The 16416-nt window shown below is 44.9% G+C and overlaps 1 long non-coding RNA gene across 3 annotated transcripts; it reads right to left on the bottom strand.

The window, feature by feature from the left end:
- Positions 1-4978: 4978 nt before the first annotated feature.
- On the bottom strand, positions 4979-16280 carry LOC111525442. Of its 3 annotated transcripts, none has more exons than XR_002726110.3 (5): positions 14252-16138; positions 13365-13435; positions 9946-10069; positions 8737-8916; positions 4979-5215 (listed from the first exon to the last, which is right to left on the bottom strand). It is a non-coding gene; the product is annotated as an uncharacterized LOC111525442 (long non-coding RNA). The 3 variants fall into 3 exon arrangements; XR_004228630.1 differs by lacking the exon at positions 4979-5215 and adding an exon at positions 16145-16280 and having other exon boundaries at positions 8587-8916; positions 14252-14536; XR_002726109.3 differs by lacking the exon at positions 4979-5215 and having other exon boundaries at positions 8587-8916.
- Positions 16281-16416: the final 136 nt, after the last annotated feature.

The following is a 16416-nucleotide window of genomic DNA, read 5'->3' as shown; positions in this document are numbered from 1 at the left end:
AATATACAGTTATTAGAATTATCTATCACTTATAAAAATCAGTACATCACATTATTCTATAAAATCAAAACACAAATCACACATTGACAATAACCCCTGTAGCCCAAGAATACCCTGCCAAGAGTACAAATTACAAACACATTTTTAAAAACCCTGATATGGGCCGGGCGCAATGGCTCAAGCCTGTAATCCCAGCACTTTGGGAGGCCGAGGCGGGTGGATCACGAGGTCAGCAGATCGAGACCATCCTGGCTAACACGGTGAAACCCCATCTCTACTACAAATACAAAAAATTAGCCGGACGTGGTGGCGGGCACCTGTAGTCCCAGCTACTCGGGAGACTGAGGCAGGAGAATGGCATGAACCCAGGAGGCTTGCAGTGAGCCGAGATCGTGCCACTGTACTCCAGCCTGGGAAACAGAGTGAGACTCTTGTCTCAAAAAAAAATAAAATAAAAAATAAAACCCTGATATGGTTTGGCTCTGTCCTCACCCAGATCTCATCTCCAATTGTAATCCCTATGTGTTTAGAGAGGGACCTGGTGGAAGGTGATTAGATTATGGGGCTGTTTCCCCCATACTGTTCTCATAATAGTGAGTGAGTTCTCACAAGATCTGATGGTTTCATAAGGGTCTCTTTGCCTTAGCTCATTCATTCTCTCTCGTCTACCACCATTAAGATGTGCCTCTTCTTCTTCCGCCATGACTATAAGTTTCCTGAGGCCTCCCCAGCCCCGTGGAACTGTGAGTCAATTAAATCACTTTATAAATTACCCAGTCTGGGGTCTCTATAGCAGTGCGAAAACTAATACAAACCCTAAAGACACATGCATTTAAACGAAAGTAACTGTGACTAGACTAAATGCATTCATTCATCAAGTTCAATAAAAAAAATTTAGCACTCCTGCTTGTAGTCACTAATAACACAATTTTAGGTACAATTTCACATGCTTTCATAAATCTTCCAGTACAGTTCCCATAGTAAAGTGACATGGTGCACACCATTTTCATTTACTTGTAGGTGCATCACACGTTATACTTAAGACTATTTCACTTCACAGACTGTTAACATATATCGTAAGTGAACACCAGGTAAAAAAAAATTAACCTCAATGATGACAAAACTTAAAAATGAAAGAAAATTCCGGAAAACATATGCCAATTTAATTGCCTAAATACTATTTCCACTTAGAAGCTGTTGGAATAAGTAACGAATATTGAAATATTAACTCAAAAAAAGATAGAGGCTCCAAACTGTCCTAAAATATTAACACGTTTTTAAAGTAATAATATAATCACTCCCTAAGTCAAAAATAACTTCCTATTCATTGCCAAATTTAAAACACCAGTGATGTGAAGAGAAGACTGAGGCCTAAAGTTGTGCTAAATTGTAAAATACAGGAAAGAGTGTGCAGCTAATTTGCTTGTGAATATGTAATAGAATCACTTTCACAGGATTGTTATGTTAAACACTACTTTTACTTTTATTTCTGTATGTATTTATTTATTATTTACTTGAGACAGAGTCTCACTCTGTTACCCAGGCTATAGTGCAGTGGCACGATCTTGGCTCACTGCAATCTCTGCCTCCTGAGTTCAAGTGATTCTCCTACCTCAGCCTCCTGAGTAGCTGGGACTACAGGTGCCTGCCACCACACCCAGCTAACTTTTGTATTTTTGGCAGAGACTGAGTTTCACCATGTTGGCCAGGCTGGTCTCAAACTCCTGACCTCAAGTGATCTGCCTGCCTCAGCCTCCCAAAGTCCTGGGATTACAAGTGGGAGCCACCACACCCAGCCATGTTAAACACTACTTTAAATGGACAGTCTAGGCCAGCGCGGTGGCTCATGCCTGTAATCCCAGCACTTTGGGAGGCTGAAGCGGGCAGATCATGAGGTCAGGAGATTGAGACCATCCTGGCTAATACAGTGAAACCCCGTCTCTACTAAAAGTAAAAAATAAAATAAAATAAATAAATCAGCCGGTCGTGGTGGCGGGCGCCTGTGGACCCAGCTACTCAGGAGGCTAAGGCAGGAGAATGACGTGAACCCAGGAGGCAGAGCTGGCAGTGAGCTGAGATTGCACCACTGCACTCCAGCCTGGGCAACAGAGTGAGACTCTGTCTCAAAAATAAATAAATAAATAAATAAATAAATAAATAAATAAATAAATAAATGGACAGTCTAAATAAACTTACCTTTACCAGCAAGGAAAGTGAAAAATTAAGGCTTTTTTACGCTATCTGCAACTATTAATACTACCCAAACTTAAAAGTCAAATATAGGTTACAAGACTGCAAAATATTACTTCTAAGATCTCTATCATATTGTTAGTTGCTTCCTCTCAACTCCATACTTACATTATTTAGATGCACATTTTTCTGTATCTCTATCTTAATTAAGCCCCCATCCCACCCCAACTAGATAGAATGCTGAAAATGGTTAGGGCCTTATCTGTTTGGTTCACAGCTGTATACTGGGAAGCTAAAAATGCTTGGCACATGCTGTAAATTAAATACGTATTTTTGAATGAACTAAGAACTCCGGCCTTCAAAGGCAACCCAACTTGTTTTCCCAAAGCATTAATAGATCATTGTTACCTCTTTAACCAGATTATTATTATTATTATCATTATTATTTTGAGACAGAGTCTCACTCTGTTGCCCAGGCTGGAGTGTAGTGGCACGATCTTGGCTCACTGCAACCTCTGACTTCTGGGTTCAAGTGATTCTCCTGCCTCAGTCTCCCGAGCAGCTGGGATTACAGGCACACACCACCACACCTGGCTAATTTTTAGTAGAGAGGGGGTTTTGCCACATTGGCCAGGCTGGTGTTGAACCCCTGACCTCAGGTGATCTGCCTGCCCTGGCCTCCCAAAGTGCTAGGATTACAGGCATGAGCCACTGTGCCTGGCCAGATTGACAATTATTAAGAAGAAGTTGATGTGTTGTAGGCTATGAAAACATCATAGGATGTAATAGAAAGGATAACTGAGGCCAGGCGCAATGGCTCGTGCCTGTAATCCCAGCACTTTGGGAGGCTGACGCAGGCCAATTGCTTGAGCACAGAGCCTGGGCAACAATGGTGAAACCCTATCTCTACAAAAAAATTACAAAAATTATCCCAGCGTGGTAACCCCCACACCTGTGGGCCCAGCAAGTTGGGAGTATGAGGTGGGAAGACTGCTTGAACCCAGGAGGCAGAGGTTGCAGTAAGCGGAGATCGCATGCCATTAAAATCCAGCCTAGGTGACAGAGTGGGACTCTGTCTTTTAAAAAAAAAAAAAAATCAATGAATGTAAATACTTTATTAAACTATTGTACAATTTAAATTTTTATTAGAGGAATGTATTATTCACATCCACAACTTCTTTTTTTTAATTTTTTGAGACGGAGTCTTGCTCTGTCAGCTAGGCTAGAGTGCAGTGGCGCGATCTCAGTTCACTGCAACCTCCACCTCCCAGGTTCAACCGATTCTCCTGCCTCAGCCTCCAGAGCAGCTGGAATTACAGGCACCCGCCACTGCGCCTGGCTAATTTTTGTATTTTTAGTAGAGATGGGGTTTCACCATCTTGGCCAGGCTAGTCTCAAACTCCTAACCTTGTGATTCACCCGCCTCTGCCTCCCAAAGCACAACTTCTTAAAGTCCTTTTTAAATGAGTATATTCCATAATAAATACACTAAAATCATTACTTATGTTTCCTAGGGGAAAAAACCTATGAGAATCCTATTAACCCAAGCTATCTCCTTATTATGCTTATTTCTTAAACATTTGCATGTTAAGATACGCTTGGTGAACAGTGATCATTCATCCCAATAGTGGTAAATTTCAGCATAATCTTTTTTTTTTTTTCTTTTTTTGAGATGGAGTCTCGCTCTGTTGCCCAGGCTAGAGTGCAATGGCACAATCGCGGCTCACTGCAACCTCCACCTCCTGGGTTCAAGCAATTCTCCTGCCTCAGCCTCTTGAGTAACTGGGATTACAGGCGCATGCCATCACGCCTGGCTAATTTTTGTATTTTTAGTAGAGACAGGGTTTCACCATCTTGGTCAGGCTGGTCTCGTACTCCTGACCTCGTGATCTGCCCATCTCAGCCTCCCAAAGTGCTGGGATTACAGGCGTGAGCCACCACGTCCAGTCAATTTCAGCATACTCTGAAGTGACTGGAGGGGACAGTAAAACAGTCACAGGTAGATTACATGAGCAGATACTTATTCTGGTACATGTAAACTTACTTATAAAGCAACATAAAATGAGCATTGCATAACAGTGATAACAAAATGTAAACAATTAAATGTTCATCCCTTCCCTGAAAAACGAAAGATAGAAGTGCTTCTTGTTTTAAAACGTGACATGATCTATTGTATCAAAAAGGTAAGACATTGATTTTACAAAATTATATTTCCAAATACAGATAAAATCTGGAGCAGTTAATTCAGACTTTATCGAGCTAAAATGTGCAAAAACTCTGATAAGACTGAAGCTTCTTCAATTCACTGTACATAGGCTGATATCATCTTAACACAAAAAAGCCTCTTGTTAAGATTCAAAATAGTGTTTAATTATCTTGAGTTTAGTCCATACTGTAAAAGTAAAACTAAAACTTTTCTGATCATTATGACTTGAAATTCATTCCATTAAAAAAAAGTATAGCCAACATTCATTATAAAAATTAGAAGTCCCTATGAAAATTACACTAAAGGCCGGGCACAGTGGCTCAAGCCTGTAATCCCAGCACTTTGGGAGGCCGAGACGGGCGGATCACGAGGTCAGGAGATCGAGACCATCCTGGCTAACACGGTGAAAGCCCGTCTCTACTAAAAAAATACAAAAAACTAGCCGGGCGAGGTGGCGGGCGCCTGTAGTCCCAGCTACTCGGAGGCTGAGGCAGGAGAATGGCGTAAACCCGGGAGGCGGGGCTTGCAGTGAGCTGAGATCCGGCCACTGCACTCCAGCCTGGGCGACAGAAAAAAAAAGAAAATTACACTAAAAGACACAATTCTAAATTAAAATCAAATTTTCTATTAAAAATGCACATTTTAAGTTATTCAGGTTTAATATATTTACTAAGCATAGAGTTCATAAGTCATTTAGTACTTCTGTTTGGACTCAATTATTTGCAAAGTACCCCCAGAGAGAGTTGAGAAGGTAAGATAAACATAAAATTATGACACTTTTCTCCACACCACAACAAAGGCGCTTGGATTTGTGTAACTCTAGAAGAAAAAGAGGAGAAATAATTCACAACTCCAAAACATTTTCCAAATAGATAAATAGATAACAAAACTATTTTTTTTTCTTTGAGACAGAGTCTCGCGTGATCTCCAGTGACTGCAACCCCTGCCTCCTGGGTTCAAGTAATTCTCCTGCCTCAGCCTCCCAAGTAGCTGGGATTACAAGTATGTACCACCATGCCAGGCTAATTTTTATATTTTTAGTAGAGACAGGGTCCCACCACGTTGGCCAGGCTAGTCTTGAACTCCTGGCCTCAAGTGATCAGCCTACCTCGGCCTCCCAAAGCGCCAGGATTACAGGTGTGAGCCACTGCGCCCAGCCAGATAACAAAACTATTAAAACTACTTAGATGTGTTATTAGTGAATCAAGTGCAAATGATGACAGCATTAGCATCAAATATACTTGAAAACGCAATTTCAACGTTTTAAATGTTTTCAGTGACAAATAACTAGTTTTTTTTTTTTAAGGTAGTGAATGTGAAACAAATACGTAAAATTTTTGGGCCGGGCGCGGTGGCTCACACCTGTAATCCCAGCACTTTGGGAGGCCGAGGCGGGTGGATCATGAGGTTAAGAGATCGAGACCATCCTGGACATCATGGTGAAACCCTGTCTCTACTAAAAATACAAAACTTAGCCAGGCATAGTGGCACGCGCCTATAGGCCCAGCTACTCGGGAGGCTGAGGCAGGAGAATCACGTGAACCAGGGAGACGGAGGTTGCAGTGAGCTGAGATTGCGCCATTGCGCTCCAACCTGGTGACAGAGCGAGAGACTGTCTCAAAAAAAAAAAAAAATTCCATGCATTGCCCCACCCCCGTGAAATTAAATTGTAATTTCCCTGTTTAACATGGTATAACAATGTTTCAAATAACAGTGAAATAGAAGCATGAATTTAGGTATGTACCAAACCCTATGTGATGTACTAATCTATACACAGTATTTTTTGTAACACTTGCATGACTGGATCTTGTCTTTCACTGCTTAATAGAATTCTGAGAAACTACTTTTAACAACATACATTTATCCTACCACTTAACTCAATGGGGACATACAAATACATAATTTTTTCTTTTTTTTTTTTTTTTTTGTTTTGGAGAGAGGCTTTGCTTTCCAGGCTGGGGTGCAGTGGCATGATCTCGGCTCACTGCAACCTCCGCCTCCCGGGTTCAAGCCATACTCCTGCCTCAGCCTCCCGAGTAGCTGGACTACAGGCGCAAGCCACCATGCCCAGCTAATTTTTGTATTTTTAGTACAGATAGGGTTTCACCATGTTGGCCAGGATGGTCTCAATCTCTCAACCTTGTGATCTGCCCGCCTCAGCCCCCTGCACTGTGCTCGGATTACAGGCGTGAGCCACTGTGCCCAGCCACAAATACACAAATTTTTAAAGAAAAAAATTCAAGTTATTTAAAGGGGAAATAAAACAAAGCTTCAATTATTTACCTTTTGAAGCTGCATTTAAAATAAAAGGTATCATAGGCCAGGCAAGGTGGCTCACGCCTATAATCCCGAGGCGGGCAGATCTCTTCAGGTCAGGAATTCAAGACCAGCCTGGCCAACATGGTGAAACTCTGTCTCTACTAAAAGTACAAAAATTAGCCAGGCATGGTGGTGCACACCTGTAGTTCCAGCTACGCGGGAGGCTTAGGCAAGATAATTGCTTGAACCTGGGAGGCGGAGGTTACAGTGAACCAAGATTGTGCCACTGCACTCACTACAGCCTGGGCAAAAGAGTGAGACTCCATCTCAAAAACAAAAATAAATTTAAAAAAAGAAAAGAAAAGAAATAAAGATGAACTACAGATGACCTGTTAAGTTCCAGCTCAAGTGTTTTCTTTAGCTGGCCGTTTTTTGTTTTTTTTGTTTGTTTGTTTGTTTGTTTTAAATAATTCAGGCCTTGTTTGTTCTGTTCTCTGATCTCTGTGCCAATGGGTATTTACAGTGAGTGTGGGGCCACGGTCCGTAACTCACTACCTGACAGGTCCCAGGAACCTTCTGTCCCTCTCTCTATTGTTACTTATGGAGATCAAACCTTAGTGGTATTGAGCAACTATTTGAGGAAAAAAAATAAAGAATTTGTTAGATTAATGATACGGAACTCAGTGAGAAAGAAGCCCAGGAAATGTCAGATGGCATGTTTTTGGAAGCTAATTGAAGACACTCATGCAATAGTAAGAAATAATACAGAGAGATCCCTGTACGTTTTGCCCAGTTTCCCCCAACAGTAACCTTTAGCAAAACCATAGTAATGGAGAATTTGAAAAAGGCAGATAAAATTAAAATGAGCATAAAACATGGATTTTGGCTTAAAGGTGAAAATATGGACAAGTGTAAGAGAAGTAACTGACCACATGGATGCCAGACTGTGGCAGGGTGCACGGCGGTCAAGAAAGTGCTGCTTCTGGAGTTGGATGGCGTGGGTTTGAGTCCTGCCCTGCCTCTCACTCTGTCTTTCTGGGAAGAGATGACCTAACCTCTCTCTAGGAGCTTCCCAGGGCTGCTGTAACCAACTGCCACAAACTGGGGGGCTTAAACAACAGATTTTTCTCTCCCAGCTCTGGAGGCCAGAAGTCCAAAGTTAGGGCATCAGCTGGGCCACCTCCCTCACAGGCTCAGGGGATCCTTCCATGCCTCTCAGCTTCTGGGGCTGCTAGCGATGCTTGGTGCTCCTTGGTGTGTGGCTGCATTACTCCAGTCTCTGCCTCCATCTCCACATGGCTGTTTATTCCCCTGTCTCTCTGCCTAAGTTCTCTCTTTTTAGAAGGACACCAGTGTTGGAGTTAGGGCCACCCTATTCTACCCTGTGCCCTTATCTTAACTTGCTTACACCTGTAAAGACCCTATTTCCAAATAAGGTCAGTCACAGATTCCAAGTGGACATGAATTTTGTTGGGGACAGTATTCAACCTGGTACACTGTCCACAGCAACCTGGCTCAGTTTTCTCATCTGTAAAATGTAACTAACAATTACTCTCAAAAGAGTCAATGTGGACAGGAAGAGCAGTGTAAACTGCCTGATCAGAGGACATTATTGTCACAAATGCCACAGGGCTTATCCGGGACTGCTGTGAGAGTCCAGGGAGACCTCCGGCACTTTTTTTGAGATGGAGTTTCGCTCTTGTTGCCCAGGCTGGATTGGAGTGCAATGGTGTGATCTTGGCTCACTGTAACCTCCACCTCCCAGGTTCAAGCAATTCTCCTGCCTCAGCCTCTCAAGTAGTTGGGACTACAGGTGCATGCCACCACGCCCAGCTAATTTTTTTGTATTTTTGGTAGAGATGGGGTCTCACCATGTTGGCCAGGCTGGCCTCAAAACTCCTGGCCTCAAGTGATCCACTCGCCTTGGCCTCTCAAAGTGCTGGGATTACAAGCATGAGCCACTGCGCCCGGCCAACCTCTGGTACTTTTAAGACCAGCATTGTCTTGGAGAATGTCTTGTGTGCCCCCAGCTGCCCAGTGGCTCCTGCTGTGTGGACAAGTGGAGCTCAGGACTCACCCACCTCATGCACACGTTATCCTGCACATGGGCTACAGCTGGCGCTAAGCAGCACACTGGAGTGTGCCCATCAGTTGCTCTCTCAATAGGCGAACCTTGGCTTTGACCAGATGTCTGTAGTGATGGTATTTGCTATAATACATATTGAAGTATACTGTTATGTGTTGCTTCACGATGGGGACACCTGCTGGGAAAAGCATTGTTACGTGATTTTTGTCATTGTCCAAACATTACAGAGTGTACTTCAGAAACCCAGATGGCAAAGCCTGCTGCACACCTAGGCTCTATGGTACAGACTGTTGCTCCTAGACCACAAATCTGCACAGCATGTGACTGTGCTGAATACTGTAGGCAGTTGTAGCACAATGGTAAGTATTTGTTTATCTAAACATAGAAAAGGTACAGTAAAAATACAGCATTATAATCTTATGAGACCACTATTGTATATGTGGTCTATCAATGGCTGAGACAATGTTATCCGGTGCATGACCATATTTGTTCATTATAAACATCCGTGTTAATCACTTCCCAAAACTTTACAGATATTATTTTTAAAAGTAAACTTTTTTAAAAAATATCACTTAGTACAACAGCCCAAATTTTTGTATAGTTGATAAGACTGATTAGACTAAATTGTTGATTTTACTTTTTTTTTTTTTTTTTAAGATAGAATCTCACTCTGTTGCCCAGGGTGGAGTGCAGTGGCATGATCTCAGCTCACTGCAACCTCCACCTCCCAGGTTCAAGCGATTCTCCTGTCTCAGCCTCCTGAGTGGCTGGGAGCACGCCACCACACCCGGCTAATTTTTATATTTTTAGTAGAGACGGGGTTTCACCATATTGGTTAGGCTGATCTTGAACTCCTGACCTCAGGTGATCCACCCACCTCAGCCTCCCAAAGTGCTGGGATTACAGGTGTGAGCCACCACGCCGAGCCTAATTTTACTTTTTTATTTATAGCTAAACCCTTTAAAGGAATGGTGAAAGAAATGCAGCTTCATCAAGATGACTTAGAAATAATCAAATAGAAGAGGTGCTTTTTGTGAGGTAAGGGGAACTTCATGTTAACTTTGCCTAAATTGTCAAACACTAACAGCTCCCATTTCACCTTTTTATGGACCTATATGTTGATTTGGGGATGAGGTAATTAGTATCATTTGGAAAGTCTTTTTTCTTATCTTTCTTTTTTTTATTTTTTGAGAAAGGGTCTCACCATGTTGCCCAGGCTGGCCTTGAACTCTTTGACTGAAGGGATCGTCCTGCCTCAGACTCCTGAGGAGCTGAGACTACAGGCACGTGCCACTGCCCCAGGCTGGAGACCTCTTGATAGAGAAAATCTGAAAGACAGAATAAAGAAAGGGAAAAAATACCAAAAGCTTGTGACTGGTGATTACCCTGAATATCGTGGGGACAAAAAGTTTCTTACAGATGTAGTTTTTAAAAATCTGTATGTTAACTGAATTTTGGCATCTTCTGGGCTTTTCTAAAAAAAAATGCAAGGAGGGTTAAATAACTGCTGTGCTTAAGATTTGTAGCTTGCTCACCATTGACACTTGTGTGGTTGTGTGACTGGCTTTGCGTTAGGAAGGAGGGCAGGCCATATCGAGTGCAGCTGGAGAGGCCCATGGCACGGTGCAGCCTTTACTTACAAGCCTCCATCTCCAGCGCCCTCTCCACAGACTTGCCTTGGCCTCATAGGGCAGTACTGCCAAGACCACGGGAGAGGTCAGGCTCCTTCAGCGGCCCTAGGACCACCTAGGCGGTGTGACAGTGACTCACCAGAAGAGCTTTGTTGCTTCTTTTTTTTTTTTTTAAACACATTCAGAGTATTATTTATACAGGCAAATACACACATAGACAATATTATTGGCAATAGACATATGGCTGATTCATATTTGAGTTTTGAAACAAATTGTCTTTTTATAAAATCTATATATTTTTTTTTCTTTGACTTTTATTTTAAGTTCTGGGATACCTGTGCATGGTGGGCAGGTTTGTACATGAGCTTTGCGTCTTAAACTGTGAAGTGTATTAGCACCTATGCTGAGGTTTGATCTAAGCTCTCCTTGGCTGAGAAATTGAGCATGTTGGTTACTGAGGAAAAATTAAATAACAAAACGCCCTGTATCTCATCACAGCAGTGGGTGTGCTCTGCCTAGAGTGAACCTACTGGACATGACTACAATGTGCTACAAAGTGTGAGATGGCATTTTCTGTGCAGGATGTATGTTTTCCTGCAGAGATGCAGAGATGAAAGGGTGCAGAGATGAAAGAAAGCAAATCAGTACTTTAAGCAGACAGCCCCACCTCTTTTAGCACCATCCCTGTGAGTGACTCTCATCAGAGGGATGGGGGAAGGGAAGGGAGAGCAGCTCCTCCAAGGCCTGTCCCAGGGTGACTGGGGCTCTAGATGTATCTCAGTACAGACCCTGGATCGAGCCCTCATCAGCCAAGTTCAATTTACTATGGGCTGCGATGGAACAGAGAGCTGTTAAAATTTAAAAAAAAAAAAAAAAGCATAATTACATATAAAATGCATAGATCTAAGTGTACAGTTTGAGTTTTAACAAATGTCTACACCTGTGTAACCAGCACCACAGTCAATATAGAGTATTTCTGTCCCCTAGAAAGTTCCCTCTTGTATCTTTTCAGACTCCCTCCTTTCCAGACCCTCCCCTCATACCCAGGCAACAACTCTTTGATTGCCACCAACAAGGAAGTTTTTATTTAAAGGTGCAATAGGAAAAAATTGATTTCTGCATAAAATTAAAAACCTCTAAGTGGGCCGGGCATGGTGGCTTACGCCTGTAATCCCAACACTTTGGGAGGCCAAGGCAGGCAGATCGCAAGGTCAGGAGATCAAGACCATCCTGGCCCATCTCTACTAAAAATACAAAAACTAGCCAGGCATGGTGACTCATGCCTGTAGTCCCAGCTACTTGGGAGGCTGAGGCAGGAGAATGGCTTGAACCTGGGAGGTGGAGGTTGCAGTGAGCCGAGATCGCGCCACTGCATTCCAGCCTGGGCGACAGAGCGAGACTCCTTCTCAAAAAAAACACCTTTGGGAGGCCGAGGCAGGCAGATCACAAGGTCAGGAAATCGAGACCATCCTGGCTAACACGGTGAAACCCAGTCTCTACTAAAAATACAAAAAAATTAGCTGGGCATGGTGGCGTGCACCTGTAGTCCCAGCTACTCAGGAAGCTGAGGCAGGAGAATGGCGTGAACCTGGGAGGCGGAGCTTGCAGTGAGCCGAGATGGCGCCACTGCACTCCAGTCCCGGCGACAGAGGAAGACTCCATTTGAAAAAACAAACAAAAAAACCCTCTAATTGATAAATGGGTTATTTGATGATGTAAAGTTGTTTAGTGAAAAGAGAAAGTCTTTTAAAAGTAAAGCCAAGGCTGGGCACAGTGACTCACGCCTGTAATCCCAGCACTCTGGGAGGCCGAGTCAGGCGGATCACTTGAAGTCAGGAGTTCAAGACTAGCCTGGCCAACACGGTGAAACTCCATCTCTACTTAAAAAAAATATAAAAATTAGCTGGGTGTAGCAGTGCATGCCTGTAATCCCAGCTACTCGGGAGGCTGAGGCAGGAGGATCGCTTGAACCTGGGAGGCGGGCGTTGCAGTGAGCCGAGATTGCGCCACTGCACTCCAACCTGGGTGACAGAGTGAGACTCTGTCTCAAAAAAAAAAAAAGTAAAGCCAGATTGCATTCACTGCATACTGTGATTGCCTGTCTACCTGTAGCATGAACTGTGCCAGGTGTGGGAACCTGGGAGATGAGCAGGGCCCAGACCAAACACAGCTCTGCAACCATGGCTGTGCTTTCCAGAGTGCAGTTAGGAGAGAGGAAGAGACACATCAGGGCAGGGATGACTAAGGGAAAATGAAAGAGTGAGAGAGAAAATTGTTTTGTTTTGAGTCAGCGTATAGCTCCGTGGTCCAGGCTGAAGTGCAGTGGCTCCATCATGGCTCACTGCAACCTCAACCTCCAGGGCTCAAATGATCTTCCTGTCTCAGCCGCCCAGGTAGCTTGGACTATAGGCATGTGCCATCATGCCTGACTAACTTTTTTTATATTTTGTATAGACAGGGTCTCACTATGTTGCTCAGACTGGTCTCAAACTCCTGGGCTCAAGTGACCCTCCTTACCTCAGTCCCCCGAGTAGCCTTAACTACAGGCACCCAGTTCTCAGCATCATGTTTAATACTTAAAGTGCAAACCTAGCTGCCCCCAGCACAGCAGTGCCTCTCCATTTTTCACTGATGATAGTTATGATTACTAGAACAGCTTCATGTATGCATAAGGATTTACAGGTCATGAACATTCTGAGCTACATCCTTCTCACTTTCTGCTCATACCCTTGGGAAGGAAGGAAAATAACATTTGAATGAACCAGTCTTGTATGAGAAAACCAGAGCTTGAGGTTGAGTAAATCCAAGGTCCTTCAGTAATAAGGAGGCAAAGTCAAGTTGAAGGAGTCTAACCCTGAGTCTGGTGTTATTTCCATCACATGCCCCTAAAAAACCACCACTGGAGAGCTTCAGGTCAGTAGAAACAACAGTCAAGCACCTCAGCTATAGAACTATGGCCACACTGACACTCACACGGGCAGCTGATATTTACCAGTAGAAAGCTGGGCTGCTGCAGGTGAGGAAACGCTGTAGCAGCCTCCAGTGGAGAGTCGAAAGTGGCCACTGTGGAAAAACAAAGATGAAATCTCGACGTCTACAACACAACAATCTTTTTATTTTTCAGAGACAAGGTCTCACTCTGTCACCCAGGCTAGAGTACGGCGGCACAATCATAGCTCACTGTAACCTCAAACTCCTGGGCTCAAGCGATCCTCCCACCTCAGCCTCCTGAGCAGCTAGGACTACAAGTGTAAACCAACACACCCGGCAAATTTTCTGTTTTTGTAGAGATGGGGTCTCACTATGTTGCCCAGGCTGGTTTAGAATTCTGGCCTCAGGCAATCCTCCCACCTCAGCCTCCCAAAGTGCTGGGAGTACTGGTGTAAGCCACTGTACCTATCCCTAACAAAATATTAGATAGTTTCACAATGCCCAGGAAAACATTTGTGTAACTCAACACACACACCATACTGCCAATTCCCATGTTGTATTTTTTATTTTTATTTTTTTTAGAGACAGAGTCTTGCTCTGTTACCCAGTCTAGAATGCAGTGGCATGATCTCAGCTCACTGCAACCTCAAACTCCTGGGCTCACGTGATCTTCCTGCCTCAGCCTCCCAAGTAGCTGCAATGCAATGGCATGATCGTGGCTCACTGTAGCCTCAACCTGGGCTGAAGCGATTCTCCCACCTCAGCCTCCTTAGTAACTGGGACTACAAGTGCATGCCACCATGCCCAGCTAATTGTATGTGTGTGTGTGTGTTTGTGTAGAGATGAGGTGTTGCTGTGTTCCCTAGGCTGATCTCGAACTCCTAGGCTCAAGCAATCCTCCCGCCTCAGCCTCCCAAGTGCTAGGATTGCAGGCATGAGTCACTGTACCTGACTAGCAGTTCCCATGTTTTATAGAAACACCATTTTCATGTAGTCCACAGTGAGCAGCTTCAGAGCCAAGTTTGTGGTGATGAATCCTTGGTAATGCTTGTACGGCACTTGCTGTACGCCAGGACATACTCTGCTCTAAGGAGCAGGAGAGCTCTAAGGACTCTCCATATATTTCCTCATTTCATCTTCAGTGGTAGGCAGAATTCTAAAGATAGCCGCCCAAGATTCCTGTCCCCTGGTTCTTCAGTCAAATACTCATCTGGGTACTGTTGTGAAGGCATTCTGCAGATACACTTAGAGTCCTAAGTTAGTGGACCTTAAGTTACACAGCCGTCCCCAGCCAGCAAGGAAACAGAGACCTTAGTTCTACAACTCCAAGCAACTGGATTCTGCCAGCCACCTAAATAAGCCTGGAAGCAGCTTCTTCCCTAGAGCTTCCAGGTAAGAGCAAAGCTGCCAACACCTTGATTCCAGCCTTGTGATGCACAGCCAGGCCTGCCTGGACTTCAGACTACGTAACTATGATATAATAAACGGGTACTGGTTTAAGCTGCTAAATTTGTCAAACAAGAATAGAAAAACCATCTTCAAATATAGATGTAACAAAGTGCAGGTCAGTACAGATGAGGGAGAGGCAGAAAGGGAATAAGTCACTTACCCCCACCCAGCTAGTAAATAGCAGAACCAATATTCAAATACAAAGACGGCCTCACAGATCTGGGATGAGGGCAAATCCCCTCCATACTGTTGGGTTATGTTGTTTAGTGAGAAGAAAGAGAAAGCCTCTTAAAAGTAAAGCCAGATGTACTCTATGTAAATCTGTCGTCTACATAATGAATGGAGGGGAAGTGCAAGCTCCACCAAGGGAGCCTTTGAATGAATGAACCATCAAGATCAGCGCTCCAGATCAGCGCTCCAGATTCCTACCTCTCCGCCCACCCAGGTCAGAAATGAAAACGGCTGAGACCTAGACTGCGCAGAGAGGAAGTCTCCCAAGTCCCACTGGTGGGCTAGTGACAGCTTTCACGGCCCAGCTCTGCCCGCTGCACAAGGCACAGGGGTGGCACCTGGCAGTCTGTGGAGGAAGAGAGGCTGGGTGTAGGGAGGCCGCCTAGGCAGTTGGGAGGGGTGAGAGGAGACAGGAATCTCTGCCACTGGCAATAAGAACACCTCTCAGGTTTTAACCTGCTTGTCAAGTTCAGTGAAGCTAAAACGCTTCACTCCTGACGCACTCAGTCAAGAAAACACTGCACTACAAAATGATCAAAGTAGCACAAAATCGGAGACTGTTTAAGTGCTGAGCTTTCTCTGTTCCGAAGTGAGAGCATCTCTGCTCAGAGGAAGCTTTCATAGGCAGCGATTGAAAGACTGAGGCCCAGAGGAATTTCCGGGAAATTTCCGAGAGGAAATTCAGACCCGGGAGTTTCCAAGAGAGGTCGGTGTCTCCTACAGCCATTCTCTGACCCTGCCATGGCCACGCTCCTGCACCACACCCCTCTGCCATGCACCAAGCGTCCGCTTCATCTCGCCTCTTCAACACTTTCGTCAGGAGCTGCTTCAGAACCCGTTTAGAACCCGTTTTGGAGTTTCCTCGGAGAGCGACAGCCCTCAGGCAACGCCAATCGTTCCAAGTAAATCCTTTCACTGCCAAGACCTCCCCTGAGCAGCAGCAGCAGCCCAATTGTCCTGTCAATTGGGAATCGGGACCTTCCTATCACAGATGAGGAAACCGAGGCTTGGAGAAGTCAAGCATCCAGTGTGAAGGGTCAAGTTGGGACCCACACCCGCTCATCCTCCCACAGCACGTGTTGAGCCCAAGACTCAACTTCAACACGAAGCTCTCCTCCCCGCAATTCCTTCAGCGAATGTTAACCTTCAAGGAGCACCTACCGAAACAAGAGTGTAGGAGCCGCGCGGGAAGGTGGCACAAAGGCATGGCCAAAGGGCGCCGCCATGAGGACTCAACTGCGGCCCTCCCCTCCCAAGCCCGCCCGCTCGGGGCACAGTGGCCGGAGCCGGCCCAAGTCCCAGGACTCGCGGAGGCCAAGTCCCAGGACTCGCGGAGGAACGGAGACGGCCAACGGGGCTCGGGGAAGCCGCCGGGGCGCAGGACCATCTCACGCGCGTCCCCCGCCACACACCTGTGGGACCCACAGTGTTGC

This window comes from Piliocolobus tephrosceles, chromosome 19 (assembly GCF_002776525.5).
Source record: "Piliocolobus tephrosceles isolate RC106 chromosome 19, ASM277652v3, whole genome shotgun sequence".
Classification (NCBI taxonomy): domain Eukaryota; kingdom Metazoa; phylum Chordata; class Mammalia; order Primates; family Cercopithecidae; genus Piliocolobus; species Piliocolobus tephrosceles.
The sequence above is the reverse complement of the archived record's forward strand: the minus strand, read 5'-3'. Positions and strand labels throughout refer to the sequence as shown.